We start from the raw sequence: 8,851 nt of genomic DNA on the forward strand, positions 1-8,851 counted from the left end.
CTATATCTTTTGATAGCCGGACACCATCAGCTTTCTTCACCACATTTGCTTATGCACTCATTTTGTCGTCTCGGGAAGGTGAGCATCACAGAATGCCAGGTTATTAGAACAAACTATTCTTGCATTGAGGGAGTACTTGAGTAGAGGCCCAATGTCTGTCTGCTACCTTGATACTTAAGTTATAAATATATGTACATAGACCTATTTTCCTATTGTTGTATATAGATATATTTATATATGTACATGCCTGTATTTAGACTTCAATAAATGCCCTTTATCAGCTGGCATATTTATAAGCTTTCTTTTGCATATTCAATTTTATCATAGAAATACAGGTATGTGCTGGTTAACATCCGTGTCTGTTCCGTGAAATAAGATGTTATTAGATTTGGACATTGTATGGACACCATATTATATGGCCTTATGGGCATTCACTTCTTGCCATCCTTGTCATTCCTGCTGCTGCTGCTGATGGAGGATGGAGGATGGTGGGTGGCAGTAGCAGCAGCCAAGAGGGCTGCTGTGGGAGCTGAGCAAGAGTAAGTGAGGCGCAGTGGAGCACACCCAGTGTCTGTTGGGGTTCCTATGGCCACCTACGGTCCAGTGATTCCTTAGGGCTTGCAGGATCAAAGGTTACAGTTTAGTACAGCAAAAGGATACAGGTTAGGACCCGTAAAAGCAAAAGGTGCATGGGGCATAGCCTAAGACACACATGGTTCTGCCTCTAGTAGTCCTATGGCAGTGGTATTGCTTGGGGATCCCCCTAGTTTGCACAGCAGTGATGTGTGACAGCGCACACAGAGTCTTCCCACCATGGAAGCTCGCCTGAGTCTGGGGTCTAGGATTTTGGTTGGGGTCACTCATGTAGTCAAGGGCACGTTTGAAACTGGACCTGGTTGCTCAGTTTGAACCCACAGAGCCTACAGAGGTCACTGTCCTGTCTGTCACACTGTCTGTCATAAACTGTCTGACATGGCTCAAGGCCCCCAGATAAAAACAGGTGAATCTCTTAAGACAAGTTACTCTAGGGCCTGAGCCCAGAGCCCAGGGCTCTTTCTTTTTGTTGTGCAGGGTTTGAACACCCAACCTGCTCAATTAGCCCTTGGCTGCAGTTCCAGAAAATTGAATGCATTTGGCCAAAGCAAAAGGGAGATGAATGGGCTCACATGACCTAGGTTGATTTTGGCTTCAGGCCTGCTTCAGGCGTGACAGGGCACAGGGCCCACTGTGTCGCTCTCTCGGCGTTGACCCCATTCCTACAGACTTCCTGCTCCAGCAGCTCCAGACCTCCTGTGTCCCATCTCTTGGCTCCCAATAGTCAATCAGAAACTGTAGACTTGACTTTTGTTCACACGAATTGGACTTAAATATGTGCCCCTTTCTAAGCCTGTCCCTTTTGCTGGGCTGAATGATGGCATGTGTATCCATGTCTGAATTTAGGTGGCGTAGAGGTCCTCTCCCAGATGAACGCTTTGGGGAAGTAGGTTTGCAAGAATATTCTTGTTGAGAGCAAAAATAGTGGCTGCTGCCTAAGATGTGGAGTCCTAGTGGCACAGTGGTTATGTATTGTACTTCCTTCTGCATGGTCGGAAGTTTGAAGCCACCAGTAGCTCCTCTGGAGAAAGACAGCTTTCTACTTGTGTAAACTTGTACTGTCTCGGAAACCCATTGAGGGTCGCTATGAGTCAGGATTGACTCTTGGTACTGAGTTAGGTAGTTTGTTTGTTTGTTTTTAAGTGTATAGTACTCCGCTTGTACTGATCTGATTCAGTAGCTATCTGCAGGAGCTCATGTCCCTGGAGGCAGCAGTTAGGCTGTGCACAACAAACCCAACAGAGGGTGCTGAGGTGCCCCATGTGAACCGGCGCTATGGTGTTGTGTTTCTAAGTCTGGGGACTAGGGTGGTTTCTCCACAACCAAACTCAAGTGGATTCCGACTCTAGTGAGCCTATAAAACAGAGTAGAACTGCCCGTGAGTGTTTCCGAGACTGTAAGTATCTACTGAAACAGACAGCGCCTTCTGACTCCCTAAGAGTGGCTGGTGGGTTTGAACTGTCCACCTTGTAGTTGGCAGCCTACTGCCTAGACCACAGTGCCACCTGGGATTTCCTCTAGGAGGTAAGTTTATTTATTGGACTGGGTTTTAGGAAATAAAATGGAACGCATCAAATGTGCGACTTTTCAGATTTTGTTGCTTATGGTAAGGTTGATATTCCAAGGTCAATTTAAAGAAAAATATTAAGGGACACATTTGCACAGCTGCCTTCAGGATAGGCTGTGTGGGTTTACAGTGCCTTCGTTGTATGGGTGAGCCCGGCACGATCATGTTGGCAGGCTGGGGCTTGTCGTTGGCCAAGTACCCATGCCAGTGAGTGGCTTTCAACATGAAACTGTCTCAGAAAATGGCTCTGGAGCATGGAAGGCCACCTCTGTCTGTCATTCCGGAGAAAGGTCCTTCCTTGTCTCTCTAAGCGTTGGTAGCCCTAGGCATAACTCATTGTCACTTGACTGTTTGTCCTCTCTCTGCCTTTCCCTAACCACTCAACTCTGTGATGACCTCATGCCAACCTGATTGATAATAGCTTCAAAGAGCCTGTTTCCGACATGTTCAAGCTCAGCAGAGCCTGTGGCGGACCTACAGTTTGACCCATAACAGGACATTAGTGCCTACAAGCCCAGAGTTGACCAGCTCGGCTGTACCCTGGCTCTGTGACTGTGGACCTGTGCCTGTGCCCATGCCTCTCGAGGCTGGCTCTCCTCTGTGACATAATGCTACCGTAGTTTAAGATAGAGGGTGGTGGGGAGGATTCTGGATCATTCGATAAGGTCTTCATCACAGTGCTGAGCTCATGGTAAATGCCTAGTAGATATGAGGGGGCTTCTAAAAGTTCATGGAAAATGGAATGAAAAGATAATAGAATTTCCCCACGCCCTTATTGAACCCATATACACCTGTTTTCTCTATTGTAAGGTGCCAGTGAGTTGGTCCCGACTCATAGTAGGACAACAGTACAACAGGATGCGACACTGCCCAGTCCTGTGCCGTCCTCACGCTTGTTCTTATATCTGAGCCCATTGTTGTAGCCACTGTGTCGGTCCATGTTGTTTCGCTGCCCCTCCACTTTACCATGCATGATGTCCTTCTCCAAGGATTGATCTCCCCTGACAACATGTCCAAAGTGAGTGAGACAAAGTCTCACCCTCCTTGCCTCTAAGGACCATTCTGGCTATACTTCCTCCAAGCCCTGCCGCTAGGAGTAGCATTAATAATAGAGAGCGATGGAGATGTGATCATGGTTGAACTGTGGTTTGGAAGCTCAACCAAGTGAACACATGATTCAACACTGGATTGAACATTGGTGGAGCATCTACTGCATGCCAGGCCCTGAGTGGGGACACACATGAGCATGCCACCAATGGGACTACAAAGTGGGGGCTCCCGCACGGAGTTAAGCAGACAGCACTGTGGGCATAGAAAAAAGACCTAGCAGGGGTCAGGGAAGGTGCTAGAGCTGGGCCTGGCAGTGGAGTTGGGCCAGCCAGGAGCATGGGAGGGAAGGTTTTCACACAGAGGGAGGGGCACTGTGTGGAAGGCTTGGATGGTTACCTCTCAGGGTGCTGGCAGGACTCACCGGCCAGGAGCAGAGCCATGAGCCATTTAATTTGGTTAGAGTAGTCATCTTGTCACTTGCTGCTTCTCCCAAAACTTACTTCCCAGAGACTGACCTCTGTGGAGGGACAGAAAAGGGACCACATTGTGTAGCCTCAAACCCTGGAAATTCCTTCCTCTGTTCAGGCTTGCTCTGTGTTTTCCTGTTTGGAGAACTGCTCTCTCTGGTGAAAATCAAGAGAACACCGCACACGAAGAGGCTTCAGAATATGCATGGATAAATGGAATGAACTGAATGGAATTTTCCATGAGCTTTTGAAACCTTTTATTTGTATTAAATGATTCCATAGAATCCCTGGTCCAGCTTAACACTGCCCATTGAACAAAGGCAAAACAAAACTTCTCCCTACTGTGGAAATGGAAAAAGCTCTGTTTTTGTTTGGGGCTGCACCTTCTGTGGGGCCAGCCAGTGGTCAGCCAGGGACACTCTTGGTAGGAGTCCCCATCTGGCTGGATGGCTTGATGAAACTAAAGGAGTTGTTGACTTTGTGGGGCCTCATGGGGGCCCCATCTGAGCTTTGTTGACCAAACCAGTAAAACTGAGCTCCTGGCCAGCTCTCAGCTGGTGAGGTCATTGTCCTCATTGGAATTGAAATTGCTTTGTGATTTTTTCCTAGTCTTCCTGCCTCTTAAGAGAGAGGAATTCAATGGCTCGTGCATGCACCAACTGGTTGCCTGGCTCAGAGCTGGAGTCACCTGCTGGTCCTTGTCTGAGCTGTGCCAGGGAAGCAGGCAGGTCAATTGTAGGGGAGGGAGTGCGGTAGGGTGGTGGGCACCTGTCTGGTCATCCATCTGTCAGATATCATGGAGGCTCCGTGACCCCACGTAGAGTTGTAGCAACGTCTCCTTCCTTCCCAAGCTCACCTGATTGCATCTCTCTTAGTTGGAGTAGGGTTGCCATAGTTGGCATCATCAATAATATGGTCACTGTCAGGGCATCACCATTACAGTGTGTCTGGAAGTGGCGATGCAGTCATTCCTCCGCCATCACGACCTCCACTGTAATGACTGTGCTGCAGCAGCACACAGCCATCCAGAGCTAGGTGTTCGAGTCATTTGTGTGATAGTCCTAAAGCCCAGTGAGTTAGGCCTGTGTCACCTCGGGGGATACATGAGGGGCTGAAGCACAATGAAGGTAGGTCACTAGCCCTGGGTAGCATGGCAAGGGACCAGCCAAGGCAGGGTTCAAATTCAGACAGTGAGAATCAACAGCAAAGGTTAGCATACTATGACCCACAGGGAAACAGGACCACTGCCTATTTTGATAAATAAAGTTTTGTTAGCGAACACAGCCTCGGACAATCATGGAGGTGGGGGTGGGGTCCATAGGTACAATTGTACGGTGAAAATATATGAAGATTATAGTAAAGTCATAGAGAATAGGGAAGGTAGGAGAGAAGATAAAATGAAGGAATCAGACACATTTTATGGTAGCATGCTTACCTCCGGGACGGCCATGATCTCAGCATATTCTGAGATAATCTAAAAGTGTGCCCTGTCCCCTGTAGGGACATAAGGCATTTTTACAGTTTTCATTAGAGAAATCAGAAGACAGTTTGTGAACTAGATCTTACACTTCTTGTACATTTCTGACACGTTTGCTCACAGTAGCCTCTAATCGGGACACAAAGTCTATGTAGGACTCCTTATTCCGTTGCCTTATAGCAGTGTAACTTGGCCTTCTCTCTCCTGATGGTATTATTTTTTCCCAGACCCCTATACAAACATCGTGTATCTATGAGAACATTTGTTTGGTAATCTGCAATTGCGCTTCCTCTGTGATGAAGTTACCACTCCCCATTAACGGATCTAAACCTATTGGTATACCCTGCTTTGCGGTCCTACCAGCCTGTGTCTCAGCTCCTTCAGTCTACCAGATTCTGCATTGCAAAAATGTGTATGGCTTCTTTATTTTATCCTATCTCCTCCCTCTCTCTGCGTGGACCTGGCTGCTGAGATCATGGCTGTCCTGGAGGTGAGCATGCGACCATAAAATGTGTCTGACTCCTTTATTTTAGCTTCTCTCCAACCTTCCCTATTCTGTATGACTTTACTATAATCTTTATATATCATCACCATACAATTGTGCCTACGGACCCCCCACGATTGTCAGAGCCTGGTTTCTCTAACAAAATTTTATTGAAACACAGCCCCACCCATTCATTTGTAAATGACATATTGTGGCTTTTACATGTTGAGGTATCCGTGAGGTATACCTCGTGGGCAGTATACCAAAACCCACTGTCAGGGAATTGATTCTGACTCATAATGACCCCACAGGGCAGAGTAGAATTGACCCTTTGTGCTTCCAAGGTGATTCCTCTTTATAGGAGCAGAAAGCCCCATCTTTCTCCTATGAACTGGTTGGTAGGTTGGAACTGCTGACCTTGCAGTGAACAGCCCAACACATAGTGTACTCCAGGAGTAGGGTTCATTTATGGCTCCAGAACCCTAGAGAAGAGCCACCAGCCGATGCTTTCAGGGTCTTGGGGAGATGCCATGGTTTTTATATCTTCCATCACTCTGGAAGCTTGCACTTGGAAGGACGTTTCACTCGGGGTCAGTAAGTCCTTTTCTAGTTCCTAACGGACCCCCTAGAACAACCCAAACTTGCCTATCAGGTCGATAGGGACTTTCAGACAAGGGGGATGTGGGTGGTGTCCCCTCCCTTATCCTCAGTTGCTGACTTCCTCCAGGGTTTCTGCTGAAGCAAGAGCCTGCACTGGGCAGACTCTGAGGGTTAAACCCATCTGGCCATCATCTCAGATCAGATAGCAGTGATGTTTGGTTGTGAAGTATCTTCCCCAGAGGTGGGTTCTCTATAGATGTTGTAGACAGACGCTCTCTTGGAAGAGCAGTTGCCCTGGAAGGCGTAATGGGACCTATGGTGGTGTAGTTGGGCTGCTAATTACAAGGTCAGTAGTTTGAAACCACCAGCTGCTTCTGGGGAGAAAGATGGGACTCTCTACTCCCATAAAGAGTTAGATTCTCAGAATGGGTAGTTCTACCTTGTCCTGTAGGGTCTCTATGAGTCTGCGTCTACTTGTTGGCAGTGAGTTTGGTTTTGAGTTTGACCCTGGAAGGGGAGTTGGGAGGGCACCAGCCTGCCCAACTCTGACCTCAGCCGTGCTCAGGTCCTCTCTGAGCTGAGCCCTCCTTTGTTGGTCCACGAGTTGAGCCCACCTCTGTTTTCTGTGGAAAAGTCTCTAGGAGGGAGGACTGCAGGGGAAACAACATACACGAGGGTTCTTTGTGCTGCTAGTGAAAGCAGCTCTACCCAAAGTGTAAAAATAAAACTCAGGACAAATCCTGTGATAAGGGCCACTTCTGGGTAGGGAGCAAGGGCAGCTGTGGTTTCAGGTAGACTGGATGCGAACCTGGCAGCTCTCCCCATTGGCCTCTTGACCTTTCTCTCCGGGCACACTTCGTGTGCAGGCCGGCTTCACCCAGGCGGTGGCCAACATGGCCTCCCAAGATATCAGCAATGTGAATCCAACTCTTTACCCACCAGATGGCCCAGAAAGCTCTATGTGGACTAGAGGCCCTCCCCTGGAACCATGGTAGAGTTCAGCAGCAGGTGCCTCCCATCTGTGGGAGGAAGGTGGGCTGAGATTGACCAGCTTGTCTGCATCAAAGTAGCATGTCCGTTCCCTTCACCATGGAACCTTGGCAAGAGCCAGGGGTTACAGGCATCCCCACTGTCAGGAGTAGAGTGGAGGGATTTCACTTGGCCACAGGGATGGGAGTCTCCCTTCCAGGCATCGTGAAGATCTGGGCCAGAGGACCATTGTTGTAGGGACATCAGTCTCCAGTGCCTTTTGTGCCCACAGCTGTGGCATTGTGCTGTGGCCTGCTTATGCAATTTGTTATAAGACCTGACTTTGATTTTCAGCTCTGCTCCTTCCTGGCTGTGTGCCTTTAGGCCAGTCCTTTAACCTCTCTGGACCCCAGTTGGCTATTTAGATTAGCAAGCCTGCCTGCTTCTCAGGACTTTGTGAGAACCTGACTCGACTCGCTAGTCGATGACCGTATTCTGGCTCTGGGGTCACTGTTCTGGATCACACATGCATTTTTCTAAATTACACCAAAGTCTTTTGAGTCTTTGTTCTGCAAGTGTTACTCTCTCTGGTTTAGAAGTGTTTCTGTAGTTGTTGTTGTTTTCATTTTACCAACTTACCTTGTGAAGTGCTGCATAAAAGTGAAATGCAAATTGGTACCTGAGCTGTTGTGTTTTTAGGGTTGGCTTTCCGGTAGAGGGGAGTAGGTCAAGTATGCCTCTTAAAAAAAAAAAAAAGGTAAAATAACAGATGGCAAACTCTTCTCGACAATTTAAAGGGTGAGGAGGGATGGGAAGAAGGAGAAGGCTGAGGCAGGAGGGTGAGCGTGCACACAGTCCAGAGAGCATCCAGCTACCTGCCACTTCCACTGTTCAAGTGGTCACGCACCTCTGGCACCTCTGTGTCCCCAGGCTGGGCGCAATACGGTAGAGAAGAGGGAGGTCAAGAGATCAGGATCTTGGATTCCCATTCTAGCTTTGCTGTCTGCTACTGTTAGGATCTTGGCAATGCCTTCCCTTTTCTTAGCTGCAGTTTCCTTGTCTAGAAAATGGGCTCATCTGTTACCTTCCTCACAGTGCTGTTGTAAGGATTAAATAAAGCAAGCCAGGTACAGTACTGAGGACCGTGTCTGGGAGATATTAAGTGTCATTGTCCTTAATATGTTAAAATGACACTTGAGGTATAACCATTAAGACGGGAGGGGCAGATGGCCCCACGGTTCCCACGTTAGGAGGCACGGACACTAAGAGGGGAGGAGTCGGACATTAGTTGAGGCGTCATATAACATGTAGATGGGCAGGCCTTTCCTGTTCCGTTACACAGAGCAAACACGTTCAGCTTGTGGCCTCTCGCTAGTCTCCTTCACAAGGGCTCGCGCTGCCACCGTGGTGCGGAAGCACCATGAATGGGACATAAACTGAGGAGTGTGGCTGTGTTTCCAGAAAACTTTATTTGCAAAAACAGGGGATTGGCTAGATTTGGCTTGTGGATTATAGTTTCCCAACCCCCGACACAGCTGGTATTCTAGGTCTTTCCCACTGGGCCTCACAGTTGCATCTATAACCAAATAAGAAGTTTGCTGCTGTGAGCCAGAGAGAAGCAAAGTCTCGTTTTCCAACTTCTG

The 8,851-nt window shown here is 48.2% G+C and overlaps 1 protein-coding gene across 1 annotated transcript in view; it reads left to right on the top strand.

The window, feature by feature from the left end:
- SNX29 (sorting nexin 29) overlaps nt 1-8,851 on the top strand; it is a 464,053-nt gene that overhangs the window by 131,025 nt on the left and 324,177 nt on the right. The gene's annotated exons all lie outside the window — the stretch shown is intronic.

The sequence above is a fragment of the Echinops telfairi genome, unplaced genomic scaffold (genome assembly GCF_000313985.2).
Source record: "Echinops telfairi isolate 266 unplaced genomic scaffold, ASM31398v2 ScPeMD7_5;HRSCAF=22, whole genome shotgun sequence".
Lineage (NCBI taxonomy): Eukaryota > Metazoa > Chordata > Mammalia > Afrosoricida > Tenrecidae > Echinops > Echinops telfairi.